A 23,731-nucleotide genomic window follows, 5' to 3' on the forward strand; every position below is an offset into this window, starting at 1 on the left:
CCTGTGAAACATTTGGCCATCTTGTTAAAAGGCAGGTTTGGGTTCAGGAGGTAGGGGGTGGGGCCCAGGGGTCTGCATTTCTAACAAGCTCCCAGGTGGTCCAATGTTGCTGGTCCACCGGCCGCTCTGTGAGCAGCAAGGCTGTAGAGGAATCAAGGTCCACCAATGTTTCCAGGACAGACTACTGTTCTGGTTACCCATTGCTGTATTACACATCACCCAAAGCTGGTAGCTTAAAACTAAAACAAGTATTTATTATTACTGTTGTTGCCGTCGTCGTTATTGTTACTATTGTCTCGCACAGTTCAGCTGTGCAGTTCCTGCTCAGGATCTCATGGAGCGGTCGTCAGATGGTAGCTGGGGCTTGAGTCACCTTGATGCTCCCTCATGCTCGTGTCTGAAAGTTGGTTCTGCCGTGCCCTGGGACCTCAGCTGGGGCTGTCAGCCAGAACATTACCTGTGGCCTCTCCAGGTGACAAGGGGCTCTTCAGAGTCCAGCAGCTGGGTTCCAAGAACAAGTGTCCCCAGAGAGGGAGCCAGGCAGAAGCTGTGTCACCTTTCCTAGCCCAGCCTCCAAAGTCACCCAGCGTCATTTCCGCCATTTTCTATTCATTAGAAGCAGGTTGGGCTCTAACGCACAGCATGGTGATTATAGTAAATGACACTTAAATATTACATAGCAATATATATAGTATACAATCCAAGAAGAGTGATATGCCTGAAAGTTGCTCAGAGACTAGATCCTAAATGTTCTCACAAAACAGAAATGAGAGAAAAAGTGACCCAATATGTACTTTTAAAAGAAAAGAAGCTGTGTGCCTGAGGGCCGCTCTGGTCTTAGATTTAAAATGTCAGGTTTGGGGCTTCCCTGGTGGCACAGTGGTTGAGAGTCCACCTGCCGATGCAGGGGACACGGGTTCATGCCCCGGTCTGGGAAGATCCCACGTGCCGCGGAACGGCTAGGCCCGTGAGCCATGGCCACTGAACTTGCGTGTCCGGAGCCTGTGCTCCGCAACGGGAGAGGCCACAACAGTAAGAGGCCCGCGTACCGTAAAACAAACAAACAAACAAAAAAAAAAACCAATAAAATGCCAGGATTGCAATCACAACCCTGCCATTTACTGGACAGGAACTCCCATGCATATCATTTTACTTTGAGCCTCCGTTTCTACATCTTGTAAAAGGGTTTTCTTCTTTGGAGATCTGAAAGGTAAATGTGATCGAGTAGGTGAATGAGCCCAGCAAAGTGCCTGCAACTCAATGATTGTTGGTTATTTGCAGTTGAACAAGAAATCCAGGGAAGGGGTAGGCACATTTCACATCAGATAGAGGAGCATGTAGTCATCACTGACCCAGAACATAGTGCAGGCGACCAAGAACTGTCTTGAGTGATTAGGCCAAATGACTGGATGCCTAAACATTAAAATATGGTATATACAAGTATCAAAAGGAAAAAAAAGGCTAGCCCATATATAGGGGAGGGCAGTTAGGCTTTGTGTCTTGGAGGGAGAAATATTAAAGGATTTGCAGATATGTCTTAAAATCTCCACAGGGACTTGCTTAAGGAAGTTCTGGCAGGAACAGAAAGCTGAGGATGAGTGTCCCAGGGAAAGCTGACATGGCTGTGTTTAAATCCATGGGTTTGAGGTGATGTGTGGGTCAAACGGGGCTCTTCCTGCAGCAGGGAGGAGGGCGGGTGGATATGTGGGGATCTATCTCCATCACTTGACTGTAAGTTTCCTGAAAGCAGGGACTTGTCCCCTTTCTCTGTAATAGTCCTAGTGCAATGGTCCAGCACAGTGCTTGGCACCCAGAAAGGACCCGATAGATATTTACTGGATGAACAAATGAGTGAATGAAGGAAGGAACAGGAAAAGGGTTAGGACCTAGGCTCTGAGGTCTGGAATTCTGGAAACCTTTCCCAGGATTGGCCTTTCGGGCACCGCTCCCAAGGAGGGAGGGACTCCTCTGTCTACTCAGGGACCCCTGTGGCCCTGGGGGTGTGGTCTGTGCTGAAGCTTGGGAGCCAGGGGACTGTGGGAGGCCTGGATTTACTGGGAAACCTCCCTCTTGACTTACACTAAAGGGAAACTGAAACAGGAATTTAAGGAGAAAATGAAGATCAGCAGTGGCTATTTTGATTCTCATGCTATCTCCTTTCTAAGCCGCTCTCTCAACTTCCTGTTTATAGCCTCAACAGAGCCAAAGGGACCAAACCTCTGAGGGGAAGGTTTTCTCTGGGGATTTCTAGCCAGATCGGCCACAGGAAATGATCAGTACTCCGCCAAGACAGATGTCTGTCTTTCAGCCAACCTGGCAGGTGTGGTAGGGCCCTGGCTGCGGTGGGCGATGCAGGTTTCAGAAAGAAGACCCTCCAGTTCTGCATCCAGCCTTCAGCATCTCCTGCTGTTACCCAGATCCCCATCCCCCGAACCCTGGGATTGTGTGTGATATCAGCCAGTGCAAAGCCACTGGGGAGGGAGGCCCCAGGGAGTGCAGATGTGATTCTCCGGGCTGCCGAGGAGCTGTGTTTCACTTTCAAATGCCCAGGAGGAAAGGCTGTCTGTGGCCAGCTATCTGTCTTCACGGGAGGAATCTCAGGACTTCCTCCAGAGACGGAACAAGATGCCCAGGTTTTCAGAAAGTGGTTCTAGACCCAATTCCTGTCCTGGCTACAAAACTCTGGAGCTTGACAGAGCCTGAAGGACACTTGCGGAATTAGGGGCTAAGAGAAAACAATGACAGAGAAGCAACTGAACAGTGGTAGGATTGCAAGTTGAAAGGTCCTGTGATCTGACAGCTCCTCCCTGCATGCACCCCACCATACACACACACACACACACACATGCACGCGCACGAACACACACACACACACACACACATGCACACCCCTCCCAGAAAAGCTCTGTGAAGATGGGACCTTTCAGCTGACACCTGAAAAACTAGAAGAACAGCCACGCTGAGAATTATTCCAGGCAGAAGGGACAATAATTACAAAGGCTGGGCAGCTCCACCGCTGTGGTCTGGGCCAGAGAGGACAGCCTGTGGCTCCTTCCACATCCTCTGCTTTCCCACGTCTGGGCCCCTGAGCCTGCTCTCACCTAACGCCCCACCCCCGTCCTAACCTGCCAGTGTCTTTCTCATTCACCGCCACTCCTAAATTCATTCCCAAAGGGTAGCAGGTAGAAATATTAGTCCACAAACTCCTGTGCAAGAAATAACACTTATTTTCTTTTAATCAAATTATGGTAGACTCTGAGTTCCAGTGCTTCTGGCCTGACAGGCATTCCATCCCAGGCATTCTTGGGAGTCCCTTGGACCCAGGCTCCTGCCGAGGTGCCACGCTCACCGGGGGATAGGCCCACCGTCCCTGGTCCTCACTTCTGTGTGGTACTCTGGCCCTCACAATGCCTTTAGGGCTAAAGTGCACGGCTCCTGAGCCATGCTTGAGGACAAGAGCCGTGGCAGAGGCTGGGAGCCCTTGGACTCGGCATCCAGCTTCGCTGCATACACGTAGCATCAGTATCCTGTCCTGTATCTCTCCTCCCTCCCCAGCTGCAGCCAAACTGACCTCTCCTCTGGCTCCAGCTCAGGCCTGGTATAATTTCCTTCATGAGTTTTGGCTTTTGCAAAAGACCTGAAGGACCACTGACCAAAAAACAGCTTCTCCCACAATCCCTCCTGTGTACCAGCAAGAACCCAAAACCCACCCAGCTGCTAGAACTGGAAAGGAGGGTGACACATAGGAAACACCCACCCAGATGTTTCCTGGACCAGGCCAATAGAGTCTCTCTGTTCTCGGGGATGCAATCCACCCAGCCCTGAGAACTTGAACTCCCGAGAACAATGCTTCTCTAACCATCTGTGGTGATGGATCAGATTGTATATTCTTCTTTTTAAAGTTCCAATTCATCCCAGAACAATACTTCTGTAAATTATTTTTATTAGAAAAATGAAATGGGAAAAAATATCAGTGAGAATACAGGTACCAATTTTTTTCTTCTTAGATTCAACAAACTGCTAGAAGTTTCTAAATATCTTCATTTCTAGACTGACCTCATCACAGAGGGATAACTACCTGTGGACGGGCAGAAATTAGTGGGTCACACACACTTTGAGGAACACTGCCTTAGAGGGATTAGGAGGGGGAATAGGGTCTCCTCACCCTGAAAAATGTGGAGCTTTGTCAAATGTAGACTCTTTAAGGGGTGAAAGTAGAAGCTGGACGCAGGGACAGCCATTCACCAGTGAGCCAAGAAACTAAAATTCAGCCTCCTTTACAACTGCCTATACTGCAGACGGGCAGGCAGTACGGGGGTCTGGAGCCAGCCTCTGGCTCACCCTGCCGGGTCATGTGCTCAGGCCCTGCCACTGACTGCCTTGACCCAGGAGGAGTTAGCAGCTCTGAGCCTCAGTTACCTGTCTGGACAATTCAGATAACAGTTCTATCTCATAGGGTTGTTGGATGGGTTAATAAGTGGGTGATCACATAGAGTCATGCCTGGCAAATAGTAATGCCTGCTATTATTAAAAAGTTCCCTTCAGGGCTTTCCTGCTGGCGCAGTGGTTAAGAGTCCGCCTGCCAATGCAGGGGACACGGGTTCGTGCCCCGGTCCGGGAAGATCCCACATGCCGCAGAGCGGCTGGGCCCGTGAGCCATGGCCTCTGAGCCTGCGCGTCCAGAGCCTGTGCTCCGCAACGGGAGAGGCCACAACAGTGAGAGGCCCACGTACTGAAAAAAAAAAAAAAAAAAGTTCCCTCCATAAACAAGGACCTACTGTATACCACAGGGAAGTATATTCAATATCTTGTAATAAGTATATTCAATATCTTGTAATAATGGAAAAGAATCTGAAAAAGAATATATATATACATACCTGTATATATATAACTGAATCATTTTGCTACATACCTGAAACTAACACAACATTGTAAATCATTGTAAATCAACTATACTTCAAAAATAATTTTTTTAAGCTCCCTTTAAATGAAAGCTTCAGGGGGGGCAGGGATTTTTATTCTCTGACATTTCCCAAATGCCTAGAACCATGCCTGGCACACACACAGTAGGTGCTCAATAAATATCTGTCCAGTGAATGAATCAACCTTCTAACCCCTGCTGAGCTTCCGACAGTCACGCGTATCCATCCTTAACTCTTCATTACAGAAAGGGGACGTCTGTTTGTCCTCTGTGCTGATTTGCCCCCATAGCGTTTTCAAGCCTCAGGCCATTGGAGGCTTTTGTCTTGAAAGCCCCACACATTCAAGAAACACTTGAATTGTGAATCCTTCCTGGGCAAGATGTTTAAGACTAGACTCAAGATACATTTTTAAAGAGTGTAAAGTCAGATCTTCTTGGCCTGGGATTTAGACTCCAAATCTAGTTCCAACCTGCGTTTCTAGGCAAAGGATCCACTAAGTGCTTTCCTGCCCCAGCAGTGCTACCCTGAGCGTGGTGGTCCTCCCAGAGGCCCTTCTCAGCCTGCCTGTTGAAAGATCACTTATTCTACCAAGCCAGGCTTCCACGCGCCCTACTCCTTGAAGCCGCCCCTGATATTCAGCCAGAGTTCATCTCTCCTCTGCATCTAATCATTCTCTCTGCTGTACTCCTTCTTCAGAAAGCCTTGTGAGCTGGCAAATTGTTTGCACACCTGTTCCTTTTCTAAGGACAAAGGGCCACATCTGGAGCACCTCTGAATAGCATCAGTGCTTAATGGATGGCCTGGCATATAGATAAATCTTCACAGGGTCGAAGTCGTTGGTGGGTTCCCACCTGCAAGCATGAGGTCAGCAGGCTTCATTTCAGCCAAATGTAGGTGTAGATCAGAAGAGGGAACAAAACCCACACCAAGTGTCCCAACACCACGTCTCTCTTTCCTTCTTAGTTCTGGGTAGTTTTTGAACAAGCTGATGGTGTAGGAGCAACAGTGGCCCCCATCTGAAGGACTGTGCCAGCTTAGGAGGAGGGACTGTGGTTTGCAGGTGAACAGAGGAGATGGCCCGGCCTAGGGCTTAGTACTCGGAAGGCAGGTGCGTCTGCTTTCCGAGCTCCGTTCCTGCGTGGCCAGATGACCTTTGGCATGTTTTTCACTTTCCAAAGCCTCAGTTTTCTCATCTGTATAATGTGGGTAATGTTAGTACCTCCCCTGCTAGGGGCATAGTGAAGAGGAAGCTGAGAGGGGACATGTGACCACTGCCGGTCTAGGGAGTGCCACAGAGATGCTAATTGTTGCAAATTCTGGCCAAAGGTGTTGTTGGGGAGGATCGCAGACACTACATCACCGCAGGCACCACGTGCCCTTCCTATACTCCTGTATCTCACAGCACAGCGGTGAGGATTAAACAAGGTAACATGTTTACAGGGTGTAAAACCAGACTTGGCACACTGCTTTCCAAGAACGGCTTGATAAACATCAGCAAAAAGACTTAATAAATATAAACTACTGTTAGTTGGAATGAATAGTCCATGAAGGAGACTCTGGATGAGGTTTCTAGGCTGCAGGCACTGCTGTGCCCTAATAGAATGATTCAGCTTTGCATCCCATTAAAAAAAAAAAAAAGTCTACTTTCCTTTTATGCCACAAAATGCCACCTTGAATTTATTCTAGTGATTGAATGTCACACCCAAACAAACCCAAAGTGCTGGAGCAGTTGATCTGGTAGAGGTATCCCAGTGTGTTCGTTTATCCCACAAAGGTTTACTAACCCCCTGCTTTGTGCCAGGCACTGTGTATCATTCAGCTTCTTCTCTAGATCATTCTGCTGTAACAAACAACCCCAACAAAGGTTTCTTTCTTGCTTATGCTTCATATTGGATATGGGGTGGCTGCAGCTCTGCATCTTCATGCCAGGACCCAGGGAGAAGGATCCGCCTCTATACAGCACATGCTATTCTCATGACAGAAGGAAAAAGAAATAACAGAACCATCAATAGCTCTTAAAGTTCATGCTTGGATGTGTAGCTTGTATTTCACTGGCCAAGGCAAATCATGTGACCAAGCTTTGCATCAAAAGGGTAGGGAAGTATATTCCTCCCATAGGGCAGTACTGCCAAGTCTCTTGGTAATGGGTGGGGACATATCATCCTCTTATTGGGAAAGCAGAAAATAATTGGGAATAATAATAGTCTGTCAAAATAAAATACGGTCTGTGTATCTAATTTTAGTCTCACAATAACTCTATGAGATAGTTATTATTATCCCCATTTTACAAAGTGGAAAATTAAGGCTTGGTATGGCTAACTAACTTGCCCAGGATGAAGCCAGCAATGAACAGGGTTGCCTGACTTGAAGCTGGTTCCAGTGGTGTGTAACCAGCCTTGGCCTGGGCAAGCTTCTTGAAGACTCATTTTCATATAGATGTTGTCATTCAATAAACATTTATTAAGCACCTGCTATGTGTCTGGCACTGTGCCAGACACTGGAAACACAGTGATGTGCAAGACAGAGGCTGTTGCTGCCCTCCTGGAGTCTAGATTCCAGTGGAGGAGAGAGGCAAACAAGAAGGATGTAAGGCATGAGTGGTCCAAGCAACCAAGAGAGAGATCAGGGCACAGTGAGAACCCAGGGTGGAGGCACGTCTCTGATGACAGTTCGGAAGCTGAGAGCTAGAGCATTGTGGGATGTGGCTCTTGTCAAGGCCATGCCTGGCAGGAGGAGTGCCAAGGACAGTTTTGGGTTCAGAACCCTGAAGGGCACGCCCAGGAGCTCGATAGTGTTGGAAATGTGCCCGACGTGTTGCTAACAGGCCTTGCCAAGGCAATGGCTGTGTGGCGGGATGCTGCGATCGTGTCTGATCCAAACTCTAGGGCTTCCCTGGTGGCGCAGTGGTTGAGAGTCTGCCTGCCGATGCAGGGGACACGGGTTCGTGCCCTGGTCCAGGAAGATCCCACATGCCGCAGAGAGGCTGGGCCCGTGAGCCATGGCTGCTGAGCCTGCGTGTCCGGAGCCTGTGCTCCGCAACGGGAGAGGCCACAACAGTGAGAGGCCTGCATACTGCAAAAAAAAAAAAAAAAAAAAAAAAAAAATCAAACCCTATCAGCCTCTCCTGGGGGCTTTGTCTCGCCTTGGACACACTCAGAACCATGATTGCCACAAACAACAAAGACCCGGTGACTTCAAAGTCAGCCCGAGACAGAAAGGGAAACCCAGATTTGGTCTGATTTTGAATCAGCACAGTGACACATGTTGTTGACCTGGCCCAAGCAACCGAAGCACACAGCTCTCACTTCCGTAAATGGCTTCCATTTTCAAGGTGCGTTAATGAAAAGGAGAAGGAAAAAAATCCCCTGCCACGGTTTGCAAAGTGTACCATCACTGTAAGAAAAAAACCTCTTTCTTCTCACAGCTGCTGCTGTACAGAAACATGGACCCCAGAATTAGGCCTGTCTTTGTCAGCACAAGCAATCAGGTAGTAAGCAGTTGCCCCTCCAGCAAAGATGGCATGTGTGCTAGGAAACAGGCTGCTTCTTAATGAGGCAAAACCCCCCACAAAAAGCTGGCACGGCCTCGGACTGTCCCCCTCGGGATGAGAAAGGCATCGGAAATGGGAACACTTGTGTTTTGGAAAGAGGTGACTCTGTTTTCAGCTTTGTTATGGACATGTACATCCTTGAAAATTTTAGAACATACCAGTGCCAAACCTATATAGATATATGGATGGATGTGGATATGTGTTTGAATATGTATAAATACTCTTCTGATTTGATCTAAAAACTGCAGCTGGACGCCAATGTGCTTTGAGTTTATACTCGCTTTAAAAACTCTGTCTTGATTTAGGAGGGAGCCCATTCTGAGCAGACTGACTCAGTCCCAGGCCATGGGCAGGGAGCAGAAAGTGCACCCCGGCCTCTTTGCTGACCTTGAGACTGATGGGGAAGCAGGAAGAGCTCCACATTGCTGGTTGCTGGATGTGGTTCTCTAGCAGGGCCTGTGTTTTCAGGGTCCGCTAGGGGAGAAAGAGCAGAGTCAACCCTGGTGTCCCATGTCCTATGCCTCAGTACTCAAGACAAATCATATTTTAATGCAATATTTGAAAAAAATAAAATTAGCAAAGTATGGCCATGGACCATCTGCCAGTGTTTGTAGATAAAGTTTTACTGAAACCTTTTTTTTATTGGAACGATTCCAACTTTTATTGGAACTGAGTGTCTTGTGTCCCCTGAAGTTTTATACCTGAGGCAAGCCCTCCCTCACCTCACCCTAGACCTGGCCATGCCCCATATCCACTCACTCATCATTCCCTCATCCATCCTGTACCTACAGAGGGACAGGCACCAGGAGACACAGCTAACAGTTATTGAACATTTACTGTGTGCCCAGTACTGTTGTACCTTTACACATTTTGCCTCATTTAATCCCCTCTGGCAATCCTATAGGTAAATACAATTAATTCATCCCATTCCCCAGATGAGTAAACTGAGGCTTAGAAAGGCAAAGAAGCTTTCCCAAGATCAAACAGCTAGAAAGGGGAAGAGCCAGGGGTCATCTCCAGGCAGCCTGAGGGCTTTGAGGAAGGATGCCCTGAGGAAGGAAGTATGAGCTCTGGGGAGCCATCACAAAGGAGGTGATCTTGAGCAGGGTGTTGAAGGATAAGTAGGAGTTTGCTAGACAGAAAAAATAAATACAGGTGGTAGTGAGTGTTTTAGAAGAGCAAACCCTCTGGAGGGGTCCTCTCTGGCTTTCCTGCAGCTAGGCCCTGCCCTGCAATCAGAATAGCAGCAAAATAATACAAATAACCAACATTTATGGATGGCTTATCCTATGTGCTAGGTACTGAACTAAGTACTTTATGAATATTATCTCATGAAATCCTCAAATCAACTATTTAGTGGCTACTACTCTTATTTCTGTTTTACACATGTAGAGTCTGGGACTCAAAGAGGTTAAGCAGTTTGCCCGAGGCTGCATGGGTAGTAAGTGGCTGAGCCAGACCGTAAACCCAGGGAACACCACAATGCACAGCTCCAGGGCCCTGTGAAACCTAAGAACCTGGCACCAGAGCTGCACACTTAGCCAAAACACTGGCCTGTGTTCCTCAAACTTCATTGTGCATCAGAGTCACGTGGAGAGCTCGTTAAAACAAATGGCTGGGCTTCACCCCCGGAGAATCTAATTCGCCAGGTCTGAGGCTGAGCTGATCATCTGCATTTCTAACAAGTTCCTGGTGCTGCTGCTGCTCTGGTTCTGGAACCAGATGTTGAGAACCGCTTCACTACATTGACTTTTAGCAACAATAAAATAGCGCTGCTGTCCTAGGCTGCCCTGGGAAACACAAACACTTAGGTAGTTGGGAGAAGACGTTTCTTCCTTCTTGGTACATAGATCAGAATCAACCCACTGATGAGCTTTCAGCCTCTCTCTTTTTTTTTTTTTAATTCCATTTACCTTTCTTTTCTTTGGTACTTGCATGGAGCTTCTTAATTATCCAGGCTCTTAGTATTGCTTTCTGTTCCTGTGAACTTCAATCCTCTACCCACATGCTGGTGCTTCTGCAGAATCAGGCAGCCCTGTGTCCCTCCACCTCTGTTGCAAGTCTGATGTGTTTCTTGGATTGATGCAGATTCCAGCCATCAATGTGAGGGGGAGGAACACAGCGATCACGTGCTTACTGGTGGTTCTTGAGGCTCCCCAGGGGCCTAATTATACCAAATAGTAATTCCTTCCATGTGTTAGTCAGGAGTCTTGGGGTGGCAAGTGGCAAAACTCAATCTGAACAGATGGTCTGGGAAAATTGGGCACTTACTCACAGAGCCTGGTCACAGGAAGGGGGAGGGTGCAGCTGGGCTGCAGGCGTGCCCATCGAGGCCTCCAAATGCCACTGGCCTCTGCTCTGCATTCCCTGCCTCTGCTTCTTTCTGAGTGTCAGCAGCATCCTTTCAGGCAGGCTCTCTTCACATATCTGGCTGCCATTCACTCTCCAGCCCTCTGTTTCCATAATGTTGGAATGAGTGAAGGAGCATTTCCCAGAAATCAGTGGAGGAGATACTGGGAAAAAAATAAAACCGCACAGGTAAGTGAGTGGGTGGATGGACGGGTGCACGCCTTCTCAATATCAGGCACTGAGTTGGCGGCTATAGCAGATTGAGAGAGGAAGATAAGGAAAGCCCCAGCCTTCCCAGAGCTCACAGTCTAGAAAGCAGGCCCAGACATGCCGTGGAAGTCGGCGAAGTTGGGCGGGAAGTTCTGTGGGTCACAGCAGGAGGCATTGCAGGGGGTATCACAAATGCATTGAGAAAGCCTGGGATCTTCTGGCTGGGCTTATTTCTTCAGCCACCGGCCAATTTTGAGCATCCACTGTGTGTTGAATAACATGCCTGCACACGATGAACTTACTGGAATGACTTAAGGTGGCATTCAGCCTTATCCCCCCTCAGCCAGTCACTCGAAAAGCTGTTTGTGGGGAGTTCCCTGGTGGTCCAGTGGTTAGGACTTGACATTTTCACTGCCGTGGCCCAGGTTCAATCCCTGGTTGGGGAACTAAGATCCCTCAAGCCGATGGGGCATGGCCAAAAGGAAAGAAAAAAAAAAAGAAAGAAAGAAAAGCTGTTTGTAAAGCTCCCTGAGAAGGAGCACCTGCATCTTGGCTAGTGGCTGTCCCCATCCTCCTTACGATGCCATGTGAGGACTTTCTTCCTCCAGTACCTCAGGCTTTTGTGGTCCAAGTCTTTCATCCTCCATGCAGGGGAATCTCATGGAAAATGATTAATCCGCCCCGTGGCCTTCTGTTTGCTCACTCTGGATCCTGGAGCAGAGATTCTTTTTCCATCCCTTCACGTCCTTCCCTTTGACTTCCTTGGCATTCTCCCTGGGACTCCTTGCTATCCTAAGCTGTGGCTTCTAGAGCTTTTTAAAGAAAGAATGCAATCATTGCAGATCCTCCCAAGCCATTTGACTGTGTCGCTGTGATCACACTTGACTCCATTTCTCTGAGTGGTGAGCTGGTGGATGGTGAAACTGAAGACAGGAGGCAGGTGTCATCAGGTTCCTTGCTTCCCTTTTTTTTTTTTTTTGCAGTACGCAGGCCTCTCACTGTTGTGGCCTCTCCCGTTGCGGAACACAGGCTCCAGGTGCGCAGGCTCAGCAGCCATGGCTCATGGGCCCAGCTGCTCCGCGGCATGTTGGATCTTCCCGGACCGGGGCACGAACCCGTGTCCCCTGCATCGGCAGGTGGACTCTCAACCACTGCGCCACCAGGGAAGCCCCCTTGTTTCCCTTTGTATCTTCTCCACGTGCCTCTCTGCCCCAGGTCTCTTATTTTAAGAGTCTGGCCATGAGGGCAAAGGAAGAATCTGCGGGGCATTGTGGCTTCAGGAACTTTGTGTGTCAGTGTGGGGATACACATCACCCATTTCTTGTCTTGCAATAGGAATGCCAATAGTGCTCCCCTAGCCAACTTTTTTTTGTGTGGCTGCGTTGGGTCTTCTTTGCTGCACGCGGGCTTTCTCTAGTTGCAGCGAGCGGGGGCCACTCTTCATTGCGATTCACGGGCTTCTCATTGCGGTGGCTTCTCTTGTTGCAGAGCACGGGCTCTAGGCATGCAGGCTTCAGTAGCTGTGGCTCGCAGGCTCTAGAGCACAGGCTCAGTAGTTGTGGCGCACAGGCTTAGTTGCTCCGCGGCCTCTGGGATCTTCCCGGACCAGGGCTCGAACCTGTGTCTCCTGCACTGGCAGGCAGATTCTTAACCACTGTGCCACCAGGGAAGCCCTCCCGCAGCCAACCTTTGCAGAAATATAGCAAACCAGGTTTCAAGTTGTCTAGCGCCATCTTTGTGCTTTCCACACTGGCATTACCATTCTCTGTGTCTGTCTTCCCAGGAGCTTCCTTTTGGTCACGGCTTTTGTTATGTTTCCTCAATGCCCAGCATGTGCTTGGACACAACAAGGGTGCAGTACATGAACTATCCCCACAAATGGAACTAATGGGCAAACCAACTCAATTCGTCATGTAAAGGAAAGGGGTACAAGAGGAACAACATTTATTTTGCCAGTTTTCTGTAATACTGCTGCATTTGGGAAATGATAATTAAGGACATAAGTCCCCTTTAAATTCAGAATTGATTGAAAGATTAAGGCACAGTGAGCTTTTCCTGGTGAAGCTGATTAGGGAATATGGTTTAGATCCGTGCGCTGAATACATTCCTCAACTGAATTCAACTCTCCTACCGGGTCTCAGACAGGTCTGGACAGCCAAAGGCCTCCCCTGGGAGCAGGCTGCTCTTTGAAAGACAGAGATGAGAAACAGGTATCCTTGGGTTGCTCCTAAAAGTGTGGAAAGGCCTCACCACGCATGCTCATGTCCCCGTCGCACCTGCTTCTGACTCCCATGCCCGTTACTTTCATCTCTGCCATTTCAGTAGCATCTATACCCATTTCTATAATGTATAAGGCACTTTCCCAAGCATTATTTCATTTACTTGACAGGCAGGGCCTTATAGTCTTTAAGAACCTAGATCTGAAGCTAGAAGGAATATAAACATCATATCCTACCCCATAGCTCTGTTATAAAGAGTGAAGACTTCAGTATACATAAAGTACATAGAAGGGTGCCAGGCAGGGAGTAGGTGCTTAGTAAATCTTTATTTATTTGCAAACGAGGAAACTGAAGATAGACTTGTGCAGGGTCTCACAGTAAATGGCCAGAACACAATCCTAACTCAGGTTTTCTGCCTTCACTTCCAAACTTTCACGAATTTAATCTTTGCTTACTTTTCAAAGCCACTTTGAATGTAAAGCAGTAAAAGTGCCTGGAACCCAGTCAAATAGCAAGTATTTATTGACTGTTTACTGGTGAGTGCAGGATGTCGTGGGAGGTTGCAAACGGATGTTATTAACCACAGCTGAACTTGCCTCTAAGCTGCTGGGATGAGCTTGAAGGGTGGAGAGGGCAGAGGAGGGAGAGCAGCCTTGAACAGTAGGAGCTGGTCTGGGGAGATGGGACCAGCCGAGGCCTGGCTGAACTGCCCGCCTGGCTCCACCAGCCACAAAGTTTTCATAAAGATGTTCCAATTGGAGAAATGCTTCTGAACTGGTTAATTAATCATTAATACACGAATATAACTTAGCAAACTTCTCCCTAACATCTAACTGAGACAAGGAAGGTGAATGGAGGAGGGGATTTTGGTTTGGTTTGGTTCCGTTTTGGTTTGGCTTTATACAAGGAAGAAGCAGTCGGCTGTCGGCTCCATGAGGGTTTTCAAGCCTCATGAAACCAGACCCCATTCATTCTAAGGAAGGGGAGGCAAGACATGGAAGAAAGGCACAGAGCTAGAAATGGGCTTGTCTACTTCAAACGTTTCCCTACAACCCTTCAAGCCCGCAGGAATGCACGAGAAAACAGCATCTCTCCTATGGATGAGGGTGGGCACTCTTCTACGAAACCCCTGCTCTCAGGCTAGCCACGTTCAAGTTCAACAGGCTTTTGTGGGCTAGCCTGGGAACCTAAATTTGTTTCTTTGACAAAATATGTTCATGGTTCTGAACACCTGGTGAATGACTTGGCTTTTGTTAATACATAATACAAAATAGAAGCCCTTTCCCTCTCGGTTCTCCTCTACCCACCCTTCGTTTTCTGTGCCATCTCTCCCCTCTCACTGTACTCGCTATTCATGTTTTCTCATCTTTTTCTCCCTCCTTCCTTCTCTCCCTTCCTCTTCGCTCCATCTGTCTGTTCTTTTTTTTTCTTTTTTTTTTTTTGCGGTACGCGGGCCTCTCACTGTTGTGGCCCCTCCCATTGCGGAGCACAGGCGTCGGACGCTCAGGCTCAGCGGCCATGGCTCACGGGCCCAGCCGCTCCGCGGCATGTGGGATCTTCCCGGTCCCCTGCATCGGCAGGCGGACTCTCAACCACTGCGCCACCAGGGAAGCCCTGTTCTTATTTTCTTAATGCCCGAATCCCACAAAAAATTTCGGGTGACTTGCAGAAATGGAAACCAACATCGCAAAATGTAAGTAAGATGGCAAAATACAAGATCCAAATGATGTAAATGCAGCTTAGAAGGTTCTTCCATGGCTGCCTGGATTTGTTTTTTGGCAGTGGCAGATATTCACAGCTATCTTGCTGTGTGCTTCAGTGAGGTCCTTTTGCCTTAATTGATTATCTGTTAAGAGTCGATTCTGTTAGAGCAGGCATGTAAGCAAGTGGCTGTTAAAATGCCCAAGGCCAGCGCCAGCGTGAGTAGGGAACGGCCATTTTGATTCTGAGAACATTCTTGAATCTAATTCAGTGGCCCTCAAAGTATCCCGTGTATAAAACAGCATTTGAAATAGCTTATAAACTAGGAAAATCAGGCTTAGAATATTTTAACGATTTATCACCACAGACTGCAATATGGGAAGAGTGTTGCTGAGTTTGTTTCTTATCGAATGAATTGTTTTTTGCTACCTGAAAAATTCACGTGATTCAAAATCAAAATATTATACAAAGGTACCCCTTGGGATGTCTTATTTTGAATGCATGTTTCCTGTTCCTTCCTTTGTCACCCCCAAAAAGGAACCACTTTTAGTAGATTTTTATCAGTGTGTTCCTATATGCAAATATAATAAAATTCAAAGCTGTATTTCCACTCCCTTCCCTTTTTTACAGCAAAAGTATGATACTACATACAGTGTTTTGCACCTTTTTTTCTTCCACTTAACATATTCTGGAGAGTTTTCCATGTCAGTACATGTGAACTTACACACACACACACATATCTGCATAATATTCCATTGTATGGATGCCTTTATTTCAACTTCCAACTCTGCCCATTTTGCTGAGAGCATACTGTGGGCTCTGATCTTCTTATGGGTCTCACCTGTGCCTTACAGTGCATCTAGGGACCAATCAGAACCCTGTGGTGTGACGGTCAGAGACCAGAGACCAGGAAACACCCTTGTTACTGGGAGACTCACAGTTTGGTCTGAGGCCAGGCTCTCTGGATGTATCTTCCACAAGGTATTTCAGTTTAAAACTGTGACTCAGAGTGGCTGGTGTCATCTAGGAAATTGTTTATTCAGAAAACGAGTATTGAGATATGAACTTATTGAATAAATCACCCTAGTTTATATCTTTTTTCAGTATCAAGGTGAAGAATCATTTAAGAAGAGATAGTTCTGATGGGATACTAAAAATTCATCTACTATTTATATGACTTCATCCTTCTTGTCAGTCTTGACCATTTTTTGGAGCTAAATTCTCTGTTCACTCTGAGATCCTTAATCCTCTATTTTTAATCATACTATTTGGGGTGGCTAAAAGAAATTAGTGTAGTGAAGTATGTCGGTCTCTTAATTGGGTCTTTAAGTCACAAATATATTCCTGAAAATCTCCTTATATGTGTAATTATGGCAAAGGTCTATTTCCATAGAAAACTGACCTTTTAAGGACAATACAAGATGGCTCCTTTTAGAATTAAAAAAATGCATGCTTTGCAATTTTGGATATTTAGTATATTAACTTTTTAGAAAACAGGGCACAACCGTAGACTATTCCTACACTAAACATTTGCTATCTATATTGAGGTGAAATGTATGTATGCTTTTTCTCCTCTATGTAAAATATACTTAATTGTCTTTTAAAATCTGAGTTTTTTTTATTATTATTATTCTAACTGCACAACCTGAAAATTCTTTTACCCATTAAACTGGCTTCAACTGGTAATACCTCATCAAATTCAAAAGAAATCTGATCCCCGCACCAAAACCCAGATCTGAAAACAATCTTAAGGTACAGTTCAAAATAAAAAGAAAGCTAATGTTTAATAAGGCGTTGACATAATGTGTTCCTTGAGTCAATGTTTGAGAGACTGAATGACAGGATGCTGTGTGAAAGCTTGTAGGGGGCTGGAGGGGAGGGAAGTGCATTCGATGAAATGTACTTGTGTTTTCTTGAATTATTTTTCTGCAGTTCATGGCGAACTTCCCAATATGACAGTAATTTGCTTGGCCTTGATTTTCTGATCTGTCTTGATTTAGTTGTCAGTACTATGAATAACCGAACTCAGTTTCAGTGGTGGCTCCTAAGAGAGGAATTCCAAAAATAAAGCTCTGTAACTGCCCACTACAAAAATATTCCAATAGCCTTTCCATCTGATATGAATTTGATAGGTTTCCTTTATGTCTGGTTTTTCCCTACCCAACGTTTTCTCTGTTGTTCAGGCAGATGCAGACAGTTTTCTCACTGTGACAGCCTCTCCGACTTAGATTTTCTATTTCCCTTGTGTTTGTGCCAATTAAAGCATGCCTCAGGCTGTGCTTATGACATATTTTCAGAAATTCATTGTGTAAGAGACGGTGACCGTCTCCCGCACTGTTTTTCCTGTCTTCTTTCCTCACTGCTTTATAATCCTACCCTTTCTCTTCTTTGAAGTCTGTGTGTTTGACATTTTTTGAAAAGATCTTTCATACATTTGGGTTATTTTAATGTGTAATTACATCAAGGGAGAAAGCTCCAAATCACTGACTTGGAATGACTTGTTGTAGAAACATTTCCTAAAACACATGCCACTCCTCCTTAATAGACCTTTCTTTGCCATTTATTTTGTGCAAAAGTTCCTATTTGGGATCTGATGCAGTCTCCTTTCTCACAGACTTTAAAATAAAAATTTCAACTGGAGTAATAATTTATAGAAACAGAATCTAGTGAACATTTACTGATAAGCTATCACTATGAAGTTGGATTTTCTTCTGATCTTTGGTAGAAGCCATGTGCATATTTACATTGTTAGGATTGTGCATGTACCCTTTTATATCTGCTTTTCTTTTTCATAATGTGATTTTTCATGTACACATGTCACTGCATTTTCTATCTTGGGATAAAAAATATTTAATCTTTTGGTCAGAACTTTGATATATCTTCTCCAAAACGAATTATTATGTCAAAGAATACAAACAATCTATTAGCTTCCTGGAGTGCTTTTGCTACAAGTAACAGAAAATTTTATCTCAGTTGGCTTAAATAATAGGGAAACGATATAACTGCCCACAATAAGAACTCCTGTTGTGGTCCTGCCTGGAGTGATTTAATTTCACAGCACGATGACATCCTCAAGGGCTCAGCTTACTTCCATGTTTCTGTTCTTCCATCCTGAGGGGGTCATCTCTGTTATCTACCTGCTGTTCTCATGGTCACAAAATGGCTGCCACAGTCTAGGCATCACCAGCCCTCATACATCTGACAGTGTTCAATGGAAGAAGAGAGGGAAGTTTCTTTCAACTGTGTCTCTTTTAAAGAGCAAGGAAATATTTCCCAAAGATCCCTATCAGGCTTCTGTTTCATTGTTCATTCCATATTTTTTTGGCAAGTGCCTTTCCTATACCAGTCACTGGCAAGGAGCATAGGATGTCTATGATTGATTTAGTGAAACACAGGGCCACGTGGAGGACAGCAGCTTACCTGGACTGGATGTGCTCTGTTCTACAGGGGAAGGATAGTTTCTGTTACACTTCCCTTATGCGTATTTTAGATTAGAATACCACTTTACAGCAGCAACCTGCAAAGTCTAAGTGTGCTCATTCCTGGATAAAGCTAAGTTTCTATCACTTTCACTTATTATCATAAATCTGAAAGGTAGTTATATAATAAATATAGTTTTAATGTCTGTTTCTTGAATGATAACCAAGGGATATGCAGTCTCTAGGATGAGTTGGTCTGTTTTCATTTTCTTCAGTGTTTCACATTGAGTGAATTTGAAAACCCCAACCCAATCAATTTTTTTCTTTTTATGTATTTTTATTTCTAAACGTTCTTTTTCTTTTCCTTTTTTTTTTTTTTTTTTTTTTTTCTCTTTTTTTTGCGGTATGCGGGCCTCTCACTGTTGTGGCCTCTCCCGTTGCGGAGCACAGGCTCCGGATGCGCAGGCCCAGCGGCCATGGCTCACGGGCCCAGCCGCTCCGCGGCATATGGGATCCTCCCAGACCGGGGCACGAACCCGTATCCCCTGCATCGGCAGGCGGACTCTCAACCACTGCGCCACCAGGGAGGCCCTTCTTTTCCTTTTTTTAAAAATAGATATTTATTGGCATATAATTGCTTCACAATACTGTGTTAGTTTCTGTTATACTCCAAAGTGAATCAGCCAGATGAATAGATAAAGAAGATGTGGCACATATATACAATGGAATATTACTCAGCCATAAAAAGGAACAAAATTGAGTTATTTGTAGTGAGGTGGATGGACCTAGAGTCTGTCATACAGAGTGAAGTAAGTCAGAAAGAGAAAAACAAATACCATATGCTAACACATATATATGGAATCTAAAAAAAAATGGTACCAATCATTTTATATAGTAATTGCTCAAGGGCATTTGCCACCACTCATGATCCCTATATGATTTTTGAGTCAGAGACCATATCTACTAAGTAACCCTATATTGCTAAAGTCTTCTTTGTAAGGTGTTAAAGTTTAAAAAAAGGAAGAAGAAAAAAATGGGAAAAAGAAAAGGATGAAAAAGTGTGTTGGGGGGCGTTTCATTGCCAAAGCTAGGTACTTTGGGATTGAAGGATAGATGAGTCTGGAGCGAAAAGGACACCTCTTTGCAAAGTGCCAGGTGGCTCTCTCTTAGCGGACTCTCCCTTTATCCAAACCTCAAGTCGTGCCATCCTGTCATCCTGGCCCACAGTGATGGAAAGGCAAGCAGCAGGGACCATCTACTGCAGCTTGTCATAAATATTCTCCAACCCCAGAGGGTTGCTGCAGTCAGTTTCTCACTTTTCCTCTCTAGTTGCACTCAGGGCTACTCAGAAGTCCTTCTCGCTTGTGGGCCAGCTGGTAAGTCAGTCTTGTTTCATGTCATTACTCTTTGTAATTCTGCCCCCACAGTTGCATTTGCCTTGAATACTCAAATCCTTCAGAGCGGAGGACCCTAACCAAAACAACAACAGCTTTTTCTCTAGTATTTACTACTCCAAATAGGTTATTTTCAATACGTTATTCAAGGAAGAGACCCTTCGCAGGGGTGCTTACTCCTATCAGAGATGACAGATGAGGAGACAGAGAGCTCTATCCTGCCCCAGTATCAGCTGCTGTATGGACGTTGGCCCAGAGAAACCCTGCAAGCTTCTCCGAGCTAGACTCGGTCCATCCTTTCTTGTTCCATCTAAGTTGTAAGTTGCCAGAGCTGGCTGCCTCCTTCACCCCGGCCATGTGGGTGCATAGATCATATTTTAATCTGTCTCCAAAGATCCCCATCCTAATCTAAATGCTGAACTGCCACTTCCGTTAAGAATTGTTTGCCTACACATCCACAGAAGGGGGGAAATTTGGTTACTTCCTAAATTCTTCTTATACCAGGATGGTATAAGAATTTAGGGAGAAACAAACTTCTCATGCTCACTGCTGCTGAACTGGTTTCCTTATGGTTTGGCTGAAAGAAGTTCATTCAGAGATGCAGAGGGTTGCCCCTCTGTGTGTGGCCACCAGTGGATGGCCCGGTGCACAGACTTATTTCTATGTGGTGTTGTTAAAGCACTTCTCATAAGCGACCCCACAGTGACCCCGATCTAAAGATGGGCCACGGGGAAAGTCCAGAACCGGCTCTTCAGATCTTTAGTCATCCAAGCTGCAAGAGCTACCTTTAAAATGGCCCTCCAAATTTAACCCTCCATCAAAGCAAAAGTAAAGGAAGCTGGTGAATTAGGACAAAGGCAGCTTCCCTTTACCCCAAGAGGCGTCAGCAAGGCTACACGTCATTTGGGTGTGGGACATTGCCAGAACTATGTCAGAGACACAGAGCCAGTGACATTGCCAGAAACTGGCCCATTTGTCAGAACACCTTGCCTTTTTGTTCATGTGTGATCAGGTGCCTAAAATCCTGTAATTCTGTGGTAATATTTTTACTCTTGGAGAAAAAATAAGAAGATGATGTTGAGAGGCTTTCTATTTTCCAAATTTTTTCTCAGGGCTGAGTAACCTGTTTTCCATGAATGTAAGCCTTTATCTTGTCTAGTGGGAACTTCCTCTAGATTAAGGCCCAGGGGTACGGGCTACCTGAGGGCAGTTCCTCCTTCTCTACCATTCTAACTGCAGTGGGGAGGGGGGAGTACCCGGCTCGGAGGGAAACATCCCTGCATCCCTGGTTGAGAAAAAAGCCAGCATTTAAAAACAATTGTTTTAAATTGAAGTATAGTTAATTTTTTTCTTCTGTTTTTTAATTGTAATATAGTTTTTTGTTTTTGTTTTTTTTTTAACATCTTTACTGGGGTATAATTGCTTTACAATGGTGTGTTAGTTTCTGCTTTATAACAAAGTGGATCAGTTATACATATACATATGTTCCCATATCTCTTCCCTCTTGCATCTCCCTCCCTCCCACCCTCCCTATCCCACCCTTCTAGGTGGTCACAAAGCACCAAGCTGATCTCTCTGTGCTATGCAGCTGCTTCCCACTAGCTATCTATTTTACGTTTGGTAGTGTATATATGTCCATGCAACTCTCTCACTTTGTCACAGCTTACCCTTCCCCCTCCCCATATCCTCAAGTCTGTTCTCTAGTAGATGTGTGTCTTTATTCCCGTCTTACCCCTAGGTTCTTCATGACCTATTTTTTTTTCCTTAGATTCCATATATATGTGTTAGCATACGGTATTTGTTTTTCTCTTTCTGACTTACTTCACTCTGTATGACAGACTCTAGGTCCATCCACCTCACTACAAATAACTCAATTTCATTTCTTTTTATTGCTGAGTAATATTCCATTGTATATATGTGCCACATCTTCTTTATCCATTCATCCGATGATGGACACTTAGATTGCTTCCATCTCCGGGCTATTGTAAATAGAGCTGCAATGAACATTTTGGTACATGACTCTTTTTGATGAAGTATAGTTAATTTATAATGTATTAGTTTCAAGTGTACAGCAGTGATTCAGTTATACAGTTATACTATTCAGTGATTCAGTTATACTATTCTTTTTCATATTCTTTTCCATTATCCGTTATTACAAGATATTGAGTAGAGTTCCCTGTGCTATAGAGTAGGTCCTTGTTGTTTACCTATTTTATACATAGTAGTGTATATATGTTAGTCCCAAACTTCTAATTTATTCTTCTCTCCCCTCCCTGCCCTTTTTCTTTTGGTAACCGTAAGTTTGTTCTCTGTGTCTGTGAGTCTATTTCTGTTTTGTAAATAAGTTTATTTGTATCATTTTTTTATATTCAGTGATATCATATGATACTCATCTTTCTCTGTCTGACTGACTTCACTTAGTATGATAATCTCTAGGTCCATCGATGTTGCTGCAGTTGGCATTATTTCATTCTTTTTTTTTTGTAAACCAGGATATATTTTAAATGCTGCCTTTTGATAACCTTCTCTCTATGTTTCATGATTTTGCTTTCTCCTCCAACAGCTTTTCATTATAGTGCTAACCATCACCATATTTATTTAAAATTATGAATGAAAAGGTGTTACTTTGTAGGATTCTCAGAAGTAGCAACTGCCACCCCTAGTAGTGGTTTGTAGTCCAACCCAAAGCCTTTTTAGCTCACATCTCGAAGAAGACACTGAGGATGGCTTGAATTATATAGGTGGTGACCACTGAAAAACAGCAAATGACTGGAAGGTTTACCCATACCAGGCTCTGAGAGGCACCAGGTTGTGAATGGCCTAGAAACATAAATGAAGAGACATCTCAGTTGGGACCTAATCGCAGCCTAGAATATACCTTGTTTCGTAGAGGAAAAAATAGACACGTGTTTGACTCCAGAAGACTGAACTGTGGCCAGTAGTTGTATAGAGTTAAATTTTAGCTCAATATCAAGAAGTACATTCTGACATGAAACTTGCTAAAAATGGAATGAGCTGTGTATTCATTTCCTAAGTCTGCTATAACAAAATACCACAAACTGGGTGGCTTAAAACAACCCTGTCTTTTTCCTGGGTTGAAATGTATTCTCTCATGGTGCTGGAGGCTATAAGTCCAAAATCAAGGTGTTGTCAAGGCTTTGCTGTCCCTGATGTCTTTAGGGGTAGATCCTTCCTGGCCTCTCCCAGCTTCTGGTGGCCCCAGGCATTCCTCAGTTTGTGGCTGCATCACTCTAGTCTCTGTCTCCATCTTCACCTGGCCTTCTTCTCTGTGTCTCTCTTTTCTTTCTTTCTTTTTTAAAAATTTAATTAATTAATTAATTAATTAATTTTGGCTGTGTTGGGTCTTCATTGCTATGCGCGGGCTTTTCTCTAGTTGCAGCAAGCTTTGGCTACTCTTTGTTGCAGTGCACAGGCTTCTCATTGCAGTGGCTTCTCTTGTTGCAGAGCACGGGCTCTAGGCACAAGGGCTTCAGTAGTTGTGGCACGCAGGCTCAGTAGTTGTGGCTTGAGGGCTCTAGAGCTCAGGCTCAGTAGTTGTGGCACACGGGCTTAGTTGCTCTGTGGCATGTGGAATCTTCCCGGACCAGGGCTCAAATCTGTGTCCCCTGCACTGGCAGGCGGATTCTTCACCACCACGCCACCAGGGAAGCCCACGTCTCTTTTCTTGTAAGGACATCAGTCACATTGGATTAGGGCCCAGCCCAGTGACTCATTCTAACTTGGTTATGTCTTCAAAGGCCCTATTTCATATATAAGGTCATATTGGGACATGTTGGGGGCTAAGACTTCAACATATTTTGGCGAGAGCACAATCCAACCTATAACAAGCTAGCTCGGTGGGAGTAAGTTCTTTATCCCTGGAAGTGTGCAAATAGAATCAGAGCAAGTTGTTTGTCAAGATGCTTAGGGAGATTTCAGCACTGAATAGAGAACAGAACTAGATGGC

At 45.2% G+C, this 23,731-nt stretch overlaps 1 protein-coding gene across 10 annotated transcripts in view; it reads left to right on the plus strand.

The window, feature by feature from the left end:
* Positions 1-23,731, plus strand: part of PALM2AKAP2 (PALM2 and AKAP2 fusion) — a 628,408-nt gene that overhangs the window by 446,244 nt on the left and 158,433 nt on the right. The window contains exon 1 of one of the 10 annotated variants that reach the window (XM_082627553.1): positions 10,991-11,010. The exons of the other annotated variants lie outside the window; for them this stretch is intronic. The gene's annotated coding sequence lies outside the window, so the exon portion shown is untranslated. Of the gene's footprint in view, positions 1-10,990; positions 11,011-23,731 lie in introns of those variants that run through there. 10 annotated transcript variants of the gene reach the window in all.

Source organism: Mesoplodon mirus (assembly GCF_964341445.2).
Source record: "Mesoplodon mirus genome assembly, chromosome: 1".
Lineage (NCBI taxonomy): Eukaryota > Metazoa > Chordata > Mammalia > Artiodactyla > Ziphiidae > Mesoplodon > Mesoplodon mirus.